The following is a 14,970-nucleotide window of genomic DNA, read 5'->3' as shown; positions in this document are numbered from 1 at the left end:
ACACTTTCTCTTGCCGTCCTTGCCGTCCGATGGGAGCATTGCAGGAACAGAGTGCTTCTTTTGGTATCTGCTTTGCTAAAAGGAAAATCAATAGCATAAAGAAGAGTGACACAAAGTGTGAGGGACAAAGATCTAACCTACATTACAAAAACTTGGTGATAAATTTGTTCAGAGCCTCTCTGCTAAACAAACGAATATTTATTGGGGACAACCTCACTTACTGTTTCTTGAATCTGTTGATATACGAATATAAAAATTTGCTCTTACAAACAATTGGCTGTCTCCTGTGTCTGGAATATAAAAAAGGATGTTGGGCGCTCAATATTTAATTAAACAGAGAAACAAATTATCCCTGTCTCTTAGATTAGCAGGAGAAGCATTACAATTACAAGCAATTAGAATACGCAGTCCAGACCTTCTGCCATCTGAGATGGGGCTGTCTAAGGTGGAACTATATGCAGTCCTGCAACCACTCAGGAACACTGCTCAATTCCGATTCTATTGTCCCTGTATGCTTAGCATGTTGTTTCTAAAATCAATATCTCGCTTGGCTGTTACAGAGATCACCAGATTATCAGTTTAGTTCATTGTCTGCTTTACAAGGGTTTTGTGAGTCCTGCTTAGTGCTAGACACAGATTCAGCTAATATATTCCCCCACTCCCACCCCAAAGAGAAGATCTTCTTTTCTTCTCTGTTCCAGCCAGGATTGCTACTTATTTACTGGCCACTGCTCCTGTGCATTTAACAGCACCTTCATCAGCAGACATGAAACACCAATAATACATGTCTGATGGTCATGAAAAGCTTCACCTACTGAAAGGCAGCTAGCTGCCTTTAAAGACATAAGAGTTGGCCAAGTGGGTCATTTTCCTAGCCAGCTGTCAAGCCCCAGAATACACACTGTACAGAGTTCTAGGGTGCTTCTAGATAACCTAGTTGTTGAGCATTCATTCTGATTGGTTTGTGGAGAGGCTTGATGACATTGCGACAAAGCAAAAGTTGCCACACACTTTCCACTGCATTTCCCCATCCCTTCCCTTACTGCAGAGTCCTTTGGGGAAGCAAGTTTGTTCTACAGGAGCTCTAAACCAGCTTTAATTACACAACCTGAATTTGCTGGTATGTGGTTGTCATTATTTTGGGATGGGATTCAGTCTGGAAGTGCCCCTTTGATCCTCATAAAAGGATTACTGTCCCTATGGATTCTATCATCATCATCATCATCATCATCATTTTAATGGACTGTACTGGCTACCTCTTCCAGATGAACTAACTTGGGGATCAGAAAGTAGCAGAAGTGAGCAAGTGCCACACAGGGAAGGTTGAGGGTTTGAGAAGAGCTGCTCCTCAATCCTTTTCAGTAATGTTGACCATTTAAAAGTCTGGCCTTCAAAAGCTCCTGGGCCCCAGATGCAGCTGCCCTGATCATTAAGAGATACAATTGGGGAGCGGAAAAAGCGAAAACAGGCCTGTACATTCCATAGGGGTTTTGTTCCAATTCAGGCTCGGCTAAAGGCAAAGGGGATTTTGCTCATTACTTTCCCAGCACAAGAAAACATTTTGGTTTGCAACAAAGAAGCTGGTTAAATGGGTTCTTTATCCCCCTCCATCCCTTTTCCTATTATTGCTAGTTAATTAGGCACTGGCCATCCAAGTCCCCTTCATTCACCGCGACGAGAAATACAATCAGAAAAGCAGGTGTGTGGTATGACCTTTGCAGTTGGCACTGCAGCACACAAAGGGAGTGTCTGCCATAGGAGCAGAGGTGCATTTTCTAGGGTGGTCGTGTTAGAAAGAAGTCTCATATATCATACGCCTAGATATAAAGGAGTAGGAGGTGGAGGAAGACCTCCACCCACCCACTTTTCAAAATAACCTATCCATACACAAATACACGACTACCCAGTCATTCAGTGATAAGATTGGCAGCTGTTTACAGTAAGCAACATGTGCTTCTCAGAGGCACTAACCACAGCTGGATTGCCAACTGACCAGAAAACCCCAAACTGGCTTGGTCTGCCACATTTGCTTTTATTAGCTGCTTGATCTGCAAAAATTAGCAGCTGGAACTTTTTATAGCCCGGAGGAAAGTGTTATCGGCTGCTCCTGTCTGCAGAAATCAGCAGGTGATTTTTTATATATATAACAGCATGTAGATAAATATTATCACCTGCTGGTGTTTGGACACCCAACGGCTGCCAAAGGCACAGCTAGGGAAGCCGGTTGAAAAGCTGATAAGACCATGCTAAAATGCCCAGATTTTGGCATATCAGGCTCTCCAAATGTACCCGTGAAGTGGCTCTCTCCAACAATATGCTATCAAAATTCAGCTGATTGCCTTTTTGGCAGAGTATGCTTAAAAGCAACAATCCTTCTTAAGCAGAGGGAGATCCGTTGTACTCAGTGGGACATAAGAAACATGTTTAGGACTCTGCTGTGAGAATGTCATCAGAAATCAGAACTCCACATGTATGTTTGTACCCAGGAATTTGGCACCACATACATATTAAGGAGGAGGGCTTTTTATGTGGCTGGTATGCACTTTTAAAAGGAAGCAGTTTTCATTTGCAGATTCCCTAGTGGCAGGAAATCCATGTCTTCCGGAGTGCTGGTCTAAAAATTATTGTAACTGTGCTGTGGGCTGAAAAGTCAAACTTTTCAATTTCTTAGCTTCCCTCAGCTGTTGGCTGGGACACCTGTGGAACCTGACTGTGAGAAAGTGTCTCTAATTACCTGGTAGCTGCTCTCGGCGCGCCTAGTTAACTACCATCACTCGGTGTATCTTTCATGGAAATGGCTCTGCATTCTGCTCAGAGCATTTATTATGATGGGCTTTTTGCGAGGCAATGGAATCTTTGGGCCCTGGGTTTGAAAGCAGAGGTTTGGTGTGTGTTTTTCTTAAAAAAAGGAAACATCTCACAACAACTGAGCTGTATCCTGAGCACTGCAGTGGCTGTTCAGACCTCTGGATGGAAAGAAGAAGCCCAGAAGTATAGAGACCAGTCCCTTCACCTCTGTACATTCATTTGCTAAGTATTCCTTGCCACATTCGCCCAGCTAAGCCTCGCTATACCCTAGCCTCTTTTTCATTCACCGTTGGTTACAAATAAATATGGATGTTTGGTTTTATTAAACGAAGGAGGGATAGCATTAAGGGATCTGTATTTCACACAGCTTTGCTGAGGTGCCCAAGAAAGTGGATTATTCCTCTGTGTAGCCCATGGCTTTTAGCCCTACATGAGTTATGAAAAGCAATCACATAGGAATAAAAAGCCATAGACCACAGCAGAGGGCTTAAGGAGGATAAGCGGAACGACTTTAGAAAAATACAAAAGAAGGGGATGAAAAGGGGCCACCTTGACTGTGTCTCCAGTGTTCCACATTACAGAGGCATTCCAGGAAATGCTACCTTGGCTAGTCATGTCCTCAGTAATTGATCCACTTTGATAGTTTCCAGTCTACTCTAAGCTCAGCCCTAATGAAATTTCCTTTGTCTGTTTGCGCTCATCTCTTGAGATAAGCTTTTAGTGGCCTCATCCTGCTTTTGCAGAGCAGGAGATATCTTAGAATGAGTCTCAATAAATTCAAAAGTGAAATCCACAAGTTCCTGATTGCTCCAGCAAGCCCCCCAGGCACATGTGGAGCCAGATAGCACAGCCCATATAAAAGTATCCAGCACTGCTAGGATTTGGCTAAAGGATCAGCAGAGCATGTTGACTGCTAGACACTTGGGAAGCTGGCTGTACTTTGAAGAACTTCTGAAAATAATGATGCACTCCAAGCTCTCCTGAAAGAAGAGGAGTAAAATGGATTTGACAAAGATCATATAGCGCAAGTCTCTAGGATTGAGCCCAGATATTTTCACTGGATGAATTAAATTTGAAATCAACCTTCAAATCTTTTTGTATTCACCTCAGATTCTCCAATTCAATTCAAAAATCTCTCTTAAGAATTTAAAACATTTTAAACATTTGCACGTATAAACATGTATAATTTGCTTGATCGTTGCCCCTTTCATGAAACATCACTGCAAGGGATCTGTTTGCTAACCATGACACAAAGGGAAGAGGAATTGCCAAGCCTCTGAAAAAGCCAGCTCTCAAAGTATTATATGACAAATAGCCCCCAAACCAGTCACAGCTGGCTACATTTGAGTAACATTGCACCATGCTGCACAGTGAAATCAGGATATGCCAAATTGAGTTTGAAAATTTACTGTAGCCCAATTGTTCTGCATTTGTATTTTTCCTACAAGACATGGCGAGGCAAGCAAGGCCAATTTCAGATATGCACTCCCTATGCTCACAACTATAGGTTTTATGTGTATGATGCTCAGCGGCTCATGCAGAGGCGCACAACTGCTGGCAATTTTCTGTAAGATACGGAAAGATAATACATCAGTGAAAAAGAAGCCACTTGCCATTCTTTCAGCAGTGAATTATTTTCCAGCATTTTCCCACAAGCATGCATTTCAAATGCCCCTTTGTAGGCATGGCAGGCAGCAGGCATATAAGAAAAACGCAACTTTGAATACAAGTCCCCAACTTGAGTTGTTTGCACAAATATGCAATGCTGCCTTTCAGCCTGAAATGTGTCCTCTGTGAATGTTATGCAAGTCAGAAAGGGAGAGGGAAATACTTTTTTTAAACCAAATGTACATTTTCCAGTCAATGTAGGTTTTAATTCCATTTACAGACACAAGAAATGCGAGACCTGATTTAAGCATCACTCATGAAAATGGCCCGAAATGAATGAATGCCAGCCTGTGGAGCTCTGAAAGGTGTACAAAACAAGACTCTCTCTCTCTTTTTGTAGTTCCCAGACAAAAGGGATAAAGAGAGTTGCACTGAGTGTACGATTTCCGCCTCCCGCGTTTCAGGTGGATGGTCTCTCTCCTCAGCTGCCTTTTCAAAGGAACCTCTCTCGGTGCTTAGGCCGGGGAAACTACAAAAAGAAAGAAGGGCTCTTGGAATAAGGAAAATGCTTTAATTAGAGAAGAACAAAATCTCCCCAGTGCTCCTTCCTACAGATGAGAACAGTTCCTGCTCTTTAATGAATGTGTCTGCACCTTGTGCTCAAGATGGGATTTGTGGGCTAAATCTGCCGAGCGCCTGTGGAAATCAATGAACTTACATGAGTTTGGCCAGCTGAAGGTTTGGCTCTCTGCCTTTTACTTTTCTCTCTGTACAAACACTGCTCTGACTCATGCTTGCTCAACAACAGTGCTTATTTACTAACTTAACCAAGACAGGAGGATGGCTGGTAGAGGAAGAACTTCCACATCCATCTTTTTCCCCAAGACTTCTGAAACTGCTATTTTCAAGCAACCTCAGAAAGCTAGCGCGCTCTGTCTGTCTGTCTGTCTGTCTCGGCAGCGAACCTTGCATCCTACAATGTGGAACATCTGGTATGACTTTGTCTAACATTACTGGCTATCGAAGCACATGAGCTCTCAATTCTGACCTAACTATTCCTTTCCAAAGCCAGAAAAAGTATGTATATATGTGTATTTATAAGAAAGTCATTACCTCTATGAGAGCAATAAGCAGCATTGTGCGTGTGTGTGTGGTGTGTGTGGTGTGTGTGGTGTGTGTGGTGGGTGTGTGTCTGTGTGTGCTGGGAAGATGTCCAGTGCATGACCTGCTGCAAAATCTAGGCAAGCTCAGATGAATGATCCCCATCATCCATAAACACCCATCACAAATACATGGCAGCCAGTATGATGTGGTAGATGAAGTGTTTGGCTTAAGAGGAGAGACCTGGATTCAAATTCCCATTCAGCCATGAAGCTCAGCCGAAGTTGATTTTAGGTCAGTTACTGTCTCTCAGTCTGATCTACCTTATAGGATTGTTGTGAGAACTCTCTCTCTCTCTCTCTCTCTCTCTCTCTCTCTCTCTCTCTGTGTGTGTGTGTGTGTGTGTGTGTGTGAAAACTATGTACAGTGCCTTGATCTCTTTGGTGGAAGATGGGGAAATAAATAAATATGCATACCTTTCACAGCTGCAGGGTGCTTCTCACTAGCTCACTCCATAGTGCTAAAAAAAGCTGAATTGATCATGAACGAACACAACACAAAAACCCCTTTCTTGTTTAACATTTTTGTTTTAAAACTTTGATTAGTTCATGGTTCATTTAAGTGCAGAAATTAGGGTGGTTTGGTTGTGTCGATCACAGGAGACATGGCTGTGAGTGCCCTCACCATATGCTTTTATAAGGTCATGTATCATGGACAATGTCCTATAGAACAGTCAGTACAAAGCTGTAATCTTCTGTGCATGCTCTGTGTTTCAAACTATATGTCCAGTCATAATTCCAACAGCTGCTAAGAGGATCTCTGTCTTATACATGCACCTTCCATTTCACTGCAACATCTGTTAACTTTATTCTCTCCTTTTACACAGTCCGGAAAGCTACGTGTCTAGCTGCATTTGTATGGGCAGCAGCCTTATGTGGTGTCCTCAGGGCATGCATAATATGCTATATGTACGATATATTTTCCCCCACTAAAAGGTCATGGGAATGAACCATAGAGTGCAGCTCCTGTTTTGCAGAAGTGTCATGCAAGCTTAAAGTGAGGTCTCTCTGGAAACTTCCCACTTCTACCAGCTCATAGTGCAGTTAGGTAATTTTAGACTCTGAACTTTTATATATTTAGGGGGACTGCTCTCTTTTAAATGGTGATGTGTGTTATATCCCTTACTTAAAAAATAAAATAAAATGTGGTTAGCTAAGCCCACAGTGTTTTGGGTCCTCCTCTCCCATTCATTCTGATTCATGGTGTCCTAGACTTCTGCCCCAGAGACCTATCCTGATGATATCACTGCTACCAGCCATGCAACCACCAGGAGCAAGTATGGCAGTGGAAGTGGCTCCTTTACGGCCTACATAGTCAAAGATGGCAGTATTCTGCACTATGGTTGTACAGAGGGGGAAAGAAAAAATGGAGACCTCCCATTCTGCTCCTTCTGCCTTCTCAGTAGGGGTGTTCAGGCATTACCTTCATCAAGGGTACTATATGTGTACCTGTGTACACAAATAGCTGAGCTGTATGCTCACAGTTATTCTCATGTAACATAATGTTCAGTGGGTGTGCAGTCTGTGTACTCAATAGTTGGCTGTACAAGTCATCAAGTGTACACCCTTTCAGACAAACAACTGTACATGCATAGATACAGCCTGAAGGGAATTTCAGCAATGCATACATAAAGGCCAGTTTCACAAGTGATGCTTGAACATTTTTGGATTTCCCATTATAAACCAAATTTAAAAACCTGCTTTGACTGAGCTCATATATTAAATATGGCATGTTGGCACCATTAATCACAACAAGACATCCCATCTAACAGTACAATCATATATGCTTGCTCAGAAGAAAGTCCCACTAAGTTCATTGGAGTTTAGTCCCAAGTAAGTGTTCAAAACCTTAAACTACAAACAGTATTCATACTTACCTGTGAATAAAGACCACTGGATTTAGTGGGACATGCAGCTTGTTCAATGCACAAAAAGTCATCTTAGCATCATTTGTGAAGGCACCAAAAGTCATAGCCTTTTATTCCAGATTAATTAGCTTCAAATGACCTACAACTCTATGTTCAATCACTAACACAGATTAGTCTTCTCTATGGAGCCATCTCCCGTCTAAAGGCCTTTTTGCACTTGCTAAAAACTCAGTTAATTTCTCTAATGTTTGCTGGTCATTTGTACCAGTTGGTTGTATTTCTTAATTTTATTCCTTCACTGGTCTGTCGGCCGCTGTTTTAGTCTGTATCATAATTTTAATATTTATTTGTTCTTATTCTTTTTACTGTAAACCGCCTTGCGATTTCAAATGAAAGGCAGTATAGAAATATTTTGTGTGAAAAAGAATAAAAGAATAGGTGCACGCTCTGCACCTAAACGTACACAGAAAGCCGACAAACCCTCCAGCTCTTTTGCCACACTGCATCCCCCATGTATTAGTTGTAAGGGTAGATGCAGTGGGTCAAGGCATAAACGAACCAGAGTGGTCTCAAACCTGGTGCTCTCTAAACGCTCACACCTTTCACCACCACCTCCACTTCCCCCCTGCTGCCAAACCATTCGTCGCCACGCTGCACATACAACATGCACACCCCTCTCCAAATGAAAAGGACCGAACCTGAGACTTATTCTGAAGTCTCTGGTCTGACCACTAGACGCAGATGATCTCACCTTCAGCAGACAAAACCCCCTGGCAGCGGAGAGGGTGCCAAGGCAGGCAGGTGGGAAGGATGCAGGCCTTAGGGACAGCACCAGGTAGAAGCATCAAGCCCTCAAGCTGGTGACAAGAAGCCAGGCCAGGCTTTGTCTTTCCTAGACCTCCCATCAGAGCTTCAGGAAAAGATTGTCCCGCTTGTAAGCACCCAGGCAATCCAGCTGGTGGCTAGCCCTGAGCACGCTGCTTTCCACTCCAGCTTCGGAAATCTGAGCTGTGTGTCCAACTAAACCTGACTCATTTTGTGTGTGTGTGTGTGAAGCCCAGGACCCCTCCCTTCCCGTCATCTCCCCCCTCCTCTCCCCTCCCTCTAGGTTCCTCCGGCAGTAGCCAAGCAGCTACTGTTGTGCTTCATACTTGAACTGATTCCGCATCAAGGCTCTTGGCGGTGGTGGAGGCGGCCGGGTGGGGGGAGGCTGGGAGAGATCAGGTATTTCTCCATTCCTGACTCTGGAGGGCCCTGGTAACAAAGGCTCTATTTAACCAGATCCTGTGAAGCAGAAACCTCTTGTATCTACTTCACTGCCTTTGATCTAACTCCCCCAGTGGGATGTGTATTAGTCATGTCCCTCCTGCTAAGCTGTTGCAGCCAAGAACCTGGGGTGTAAGCTCCCCTCCACCCCTCCCCAGCTTCCCCTGTTTTGGAAGGCCTCTCCTCCTCTGTGGAGGCATGGCAGAAAGGGCTCACCCATCCCTGTCTGGTCACAGCTGTTTCCCTGCCCTACAGCCTCTCCCTGCCCCAAACAGGCAGCGCCTTCCCAGCCTCGAGATTTTCAAGGATGAGATACAGACACTTATCCCTGCCTTTTATCACTCGCCCAACCATTGAAGTGACAGCATCAATATTCCGCTATGCCTTAGAGCCCTCTTTTATTATGAGCTTTTCCCCCCTTGCTGTGACTAAGCACCTTGCAAAATCCATTCAGTCCTGGCTTAGCATCCTGAGAACATTGAAGCTGGTGGATGCGTTTCTTTTTTCCAAAAGGGCTTTACTGGCAGCTGGACAAGGGGCAAACAAAGGAAATATTTGACTGGATGCCTAGATCTTCTGGTACTGAATGTGCTTTTTAAACTCCTGCCTTGCGAAGATCCTCTGCTGTGGCTCCTTTATCACAAAAAACTTTTTTTTAGGGGGGTAGAGGCATTGTGGGGAGATATATCTTAAGAGGATGTGGTCTCTGGATTATGGGACCCAAGAAGCAGAGCTAGCCTCCAACAGCTACCAGAATTTCCCCCCACTGATAACAAATGCCTTAATAGCTTAGATCAGTGTATTGTCAATGACTGAGAACATGTTTATGTTTTCCATTGACCAAATGCAGGCAAGTCCCTCAGAATTTTAAAGTTATTCTGTTCTTCTGGCACCCTCCTACACGGTCTTATTTCCAGTGCACAAAAGAAAAACGGAGAGCTAGTATGGTGCAGTGAAGTCTTCCCCAACCTCTAGTGCCTTCCAGATGTTGTTGGACTACAACTCCCACCATCCCTGACTATTGGCTATGCTGGCCTGGGGTTATGGGAGTTGTAGTCCCAGCTAAACATCTGGTAGGCACTAGGTTGGGTAAGGCTGTTATAGTGGCTAGATTGTCATCTGGATGACATCTGGATTGTCCGTTGGATGACTTGGACAGGTCACTGTCCCCCAACCTAATCTACCTAACAGGATTATTGTAAGGATGAAATAAGGGTAGGTAAAAGGTAAAGGTAAAGGACCCCTGACCGTTAAGTCCAGTCACGGAAGACTCTGGGGATGCGGCACTCATCTTGCTTTAGAGGCCAAGGGAGCTGGCGTTTGTCCGCAGACAGTTTTTCCAGGTCATGTGGCCAGCATGACTAAGCCACTTCTGGCGCAACGGAACACCAAAACCAGAGCAGCACATGGAAATGCCGTATACCTTCCCACCGGAGCGGTACCTATTTATCTACTTGCACTTTTTCACGTGCTTTCGAATAGCTAGGTTGGCAGGAGCTGGGACTGAGCAATGGGAGCTCACCTTCTGATCCGTGAGCCCAAGAGGCTCAGTGGTTTAAGACCACAGTGCCACCTGCGTCCCTTTGAAATAAGGGTAGGAAAGAACAATTCCATGAGGTCACTGGAGGAAGGATGGTATAAAATGTGCTTTAAAATAATAAACAGAAAGTTCAAAGAGAGCATTTATCCTGACAGCACACCTGTGAGGTAGGTTAGGCTATGGGACTTTATTTAATCCTGCCTCACAAGGTTGTTGTGATGACAAAACGAGAAGGGGAAGAACACCATGCAGGCCACCTTGAATTCCTTGGCAGAAAGGTGGAATATTGTATTTATTTATGACGTTTATATACCACTTAATCATTCACGTTTCTAAGCAGGGTACATAAAAACAGAACATACAGAGAATGAAATAACAGAATAATGCAAATTTATCAGAAAACTGAACACCACATTAACATGCCTTCTGGAACAAGCAGGTCTTAGTCATGGGTCTGAAGTTCAGCAAGGATGGTCCCTGCATGGAAGAAGGTCAACGGGTTTGGGCCCACTGCACCCTAAACGTATTCAGTTTTTCTTGGTGCAGGATTTGGATTGCTTGGGCGCATACTTTTTATTTTTGCACACAGCTTTTAAGATGTCCCACAGGGGAACTTCAGAACTGGAGGAGAATGTAGTTAAGAATGTGTCTTCCAAACCTCCCACTCCTACCAGCCGCAACACTTAATTCCTCCATTAACTCTGTTGACCTAGACGTCTCAGTTCAACATATAGTCAGGTGCATCCAAGCCCATTTATTTCAGTGATCTTAGGAGCACAGAATCAAAGAACTGTAGTATTGGAAGGGACCCCAATAGTCATCTAGTCCAACTCCCTGCCCACAGCCGTCCCTGGGTGGGCTCAAACTGCCAAACTTCTGGTTAATAGCCAGATCTAGCGACACCCTGTGCCAGTTGAGGGTCGCTCAAATGAGAGTTGCATTGACCAAGAATTAAGCCTGGGCCTCCCGAATGGCAGTCAAGAATTCTACCACTGAACCACCAATACGCCTTTAAGTAATGCTTGTAGCCAATGTGCGCTAAGAAAAGCTTATGCACTTACATGGGTGTAAGCCTCATGTAGACTACATTGCACTGTGAAAGCTGGAAATGCTGCCACCACTTCAGCCTGGCAAAGAAGATTAAGTCCCACAACAGATAATATACCATTAATGTGCCCAAAGAATCAGATTAGGCAAGGAAGGCTGGGAGTCCATAATGTCTTCCCCACAACTTCAGCTATGGAAATAAGAAACCTGTTTGAGGAGAGGGGATTTCGGTAACATTGAGATGTGAAGTCCAGAAAGACTACTCATTGCTAGGCTAAACTAGCCCCGTTTAAAAATTCTCTTATTCCTAGAAAATGCATGGAAAGTACCTAGCTTATGTCATCAGAACTAAACTCTGTGAATAGCTGGCACTAATCCACTTTCCATGAAGTTCACAGATCTAAGTTGAGGACAACCTTTCACAATTCTGGTTTCTGCCTGAAAACTTTTTCATGATTCAGTTGGATAGACTTGCAAGATAAACATGAAATGCAGATCCTGCAGGATCCCAATGCTGCCCCTCACAGCACATTCCTATACAATACATGCCTACTCAGAAGGAAGGCACATTAAGTTGAGCTAGGTTTACTCCTAGGTAAGCTGGCGTAGGGCTGCAGCCTTAGTCCCTTGGTGGTGGCAGTGAAGAAAATGGATGGTGGCAAGAATGATGATACACAGTTCTAAAATGTCACGTACTGAAACTTTCTGTACCCAGGTTGTTTATTCCAATACTGACACCATTTCATCTGATTCATTTAAAAGGTTACAGTCATTTCTTTTATTCTCTCTTTTTTTAAAAGCCTCAAACTTTGTCAAGGTGTCTCACAGACACACAGACACACACACACTTTGTATCTAGTTGTGTAGAATTTGACAGACTTGATCTCATAAGATGATCTCTAAAGGCCTTGCCATGCCTGCTAATGTTGACCAATTCTGTAAAAAAGAAAGAAAAAGGGTTAAAGGTATTTGCTGATTTCCCCATTTCAGTCAATGAGGAAGAGTCCTGAGATCTGGGAGGGGGCAACTGTCTCCTTGTCTTCTGTCCACACCCATGGACACCCATGGGTGGGAGGACTGGCAGAATGGGTGGCAGAGCAGCAGGATATTGGGCTTTTCAAGTGTTCAAAGTTAAATGCTTGAAGAGACCTCAGGGGCTCCCCCCCCGGCATTCACCTTGAACATTTCAAAAGCTCAAGGCATTTTTTGAGTGAACCAGAGAAAGCTTGCATATCCCCTAGTCAAAACATCTGTATCAGATCTCAAGTGGGAGCATTAAATAAAACTTGGCTAGTCTGAGGAGGAGAATAGTGCAAGGGCCATAGCTCAGTAGTAGAGCACATGTTTTTCTTGAAAAAGAGCACGGGTTCAACCCATGGCCTCTCTAGTTAGGGTTGGAAAGGACTCCTGCCTGATATCCTGGAGAGCTGCTGCCAGCCATTGTAGGCAGTACTAAGCTAGATGGACCAGTGCTCTATCTTGGTATAAGGCAGCTTCCTGTACATTTGAAATATCCGGCTGGCCTACCCTTATGAGCTTAAAGTACCTGTGCTTTGAAAACTGCCCGGGTGATTTATCAGCCTTTAGGTTTAGGGCATCCACAAGCTTTCACTGCCTCCTTTTGAAGAGCTGGGATATAAAATAGCAAAACTGTGTGTAAAACTGGACATCAAAAATCTCACAGATTATATACGTGCTCTGAGTCTCTGACATTATAAGGCTTTTGTGAGGCCTTCAATCAGCAAGAACGTTGTGAGCCCCCAGCAGTTTTGTTCCATGGCAGCTGGGGGTGTGAGTTTCTAGTTTCTAAAACACAAGTCGTAGGAGATGTCCTATTGTGTGCCCCTAATATTGTGAGGCACCGGTTAATTTAGTCCCCAGCTGCCTCCTCCCTTTCTTTGCTCTCTCCACCTCCAGCCTCTCAGGTGCTTTCATTCCACAGGTTACGCCTGGTCTCCAAGGAGCTGAGAGATTGCAGGGAGTGTGACAGAATGCCCATTCTTCTCCCAGCTCTGTCCCCTCTGAGAGCTCATTGTTTACCATGACTACACACATTCTTGAGCTTCTGATGAGACCCTTGTTACTATCCAGAGGCAGGTTAAACAGTACATGCCAAGGAAGGAAAAGAACTCCTGGCAACGCAACTGACAGTCGTACAGGGCCCACATCACAAGCCACCCACCAGAGCTCTTTCCTCTGGCTGTAGAGCTCCCTGAGCTTCAGAAGAAAAGGATGGGGGGGGAGACATCTATTTAGAAGGGAGGGGAGGAATCCATCTGTATTCTCTTCTTACGATAAAAGGCTGAGCTTGAAGTACATAATGAGCTGGGAGCAAAAGGGGATAGGAAAATAGGAACACAAGAAGCTGCTCTGTACGGTGTCAGACTGTTGGGTCCATCTAGCTCAGCATTGTCTACATTGATTGAGAGCCAGAGTGGTACAGTGGTTAGAGTGTTCGACTAGGAGCTGAGAGACCAGGGTTCAAATCCCCACTCGGCCATGAAACTCATCAGGTGACCTTGGGCCACTCAGTGCCTTGCAGCTAGACCTACATCACAGGATTGTTGCGGGGATTAAATGAGGAGGGAGAGAATCGTGTCTTGAGCTCCTTAGAGAAAAATATGGGGTATAAATGCAATAAATAAATAGATAAAATTGATTGGCAACAGGTCTCCAGGATTTCAGACAGGGTTCTCTTCCAGCCCTACCCAGAGATGTGCCACTGAGTCATAACCCGTCCCTCCTGGGCTCACTGGTTTTCAGACAGGACACACTGTGGGAAAGGGCAGGCCGTATTCACCTCCCTCCGCCCTCCAAATCATCATAGGCAACCCTTTCTCATCTAGGATTAAAGAAAAGGGATCGTATGTTGGAGCGTACAGTTTTTGAATGAGGCATGAGTCCCAACATCTGGGAAATTAAGCATTTAACAAAGAATATATTTAACAAATTAAACACAGAATATATTTAAGACAAAGAAATGGAAGGAGGGGATGCAACTACACAGCAAAATGTATTGTCACATGCTTCTTTTTCTTTTATATTTAAATCTCTCGTGATGCTCACAATTGGGGTCTAATTAATGCAGCTGCACAAAACATAATCAAGGTGGGTGGGGGAAATCTAAAACCAATGTTCAGAACAATTTTTAAAGCATGGGAGGTGGATGAAGAAAAATTTCTACAGCACCACATCAAGGAAGCGCAAGTTAACACATTAGTCTCCAAAAGCTAGGAGTACATTAAACCGAGGAGGCTGTCTTGGACCGAGTCAGTTTTGATATGTACTTTATTGCATCTAACCAAAGACGAAATCTCAACCGACTAGCAAACAGCAAGATATAATGCAGATTTACAATATTTGTTAATCATCTATTATAAAGAAAAGCCATGTCCAACATATTTACCACACAATTAAGCCAATTCAGTTAAAATCATTAACAGAATTCATATTTTTAAAAAGGATGCATAGTTTCCTGGCAACATATAGGTAATAAACCTGGTTATTTACAAATAATTGATTGTTATGTTTTAACCCAATACTGTGGGGAAATAGTTGATTTTTGTTGCTATTAACATTTTATTGATGAAAAAAAACTAAGCAGAACTTTCCACTGTGATGCAGAAATGCTGTAAATAAGAGGAGCTGCAATGTTGCCATGTCCACTCTTCAT

At 43.8% G+C, this 14,970-nt stretch overlaps 1 protein-coding gene across 8 annotated transcripts in view; it reads right to left on the bottom strand.

The window, feature by feature from the left end:
• BLACAT1 (BLACAT1 overlapping LEMD1 locus) overlaps positions 1–14,970 on the bottom strand; it is an 84,094-nt gene that overhangs the window by 21,418 nt on the left and 47,706 nt on the right. For 2 of the 8 annotated variants that reach the window (XM_083509143.1, XM_083509144.1), the window contains exon 1: positions 8,196–8,487. The exons of 5 other annotated variants lie outside the window; for them this stretch is intronic. The gene's annotated coding sequence lies outside the window, so the exon portion shown is untranslated. Of the gene's footprint in view, positions 1–7,453; positions 7,477–8,195; positions 8,488–14,970 lie in introns of those variants that run through there. One more of the 8 variants, XM_083509149.1, reaches the window with a different exon arrangement.

Source organism: Podarcis liolepis (genome assembly GCF_965112155.1).
Source record: "Podarcis liolepis genome assembly, chromosome: 6".
Lineage (NCBI taxonomy): Eukaryota > Metazoa > Chordata > Lepidosauria > Squamata > Lacertidae > Podarcis > Podarcis liolepis.
The sequence above is the reverse complement of the archived record's forward strand: the minus strand, read 5'-3'. Positions and strand labels throughout refer to the sequence as shown.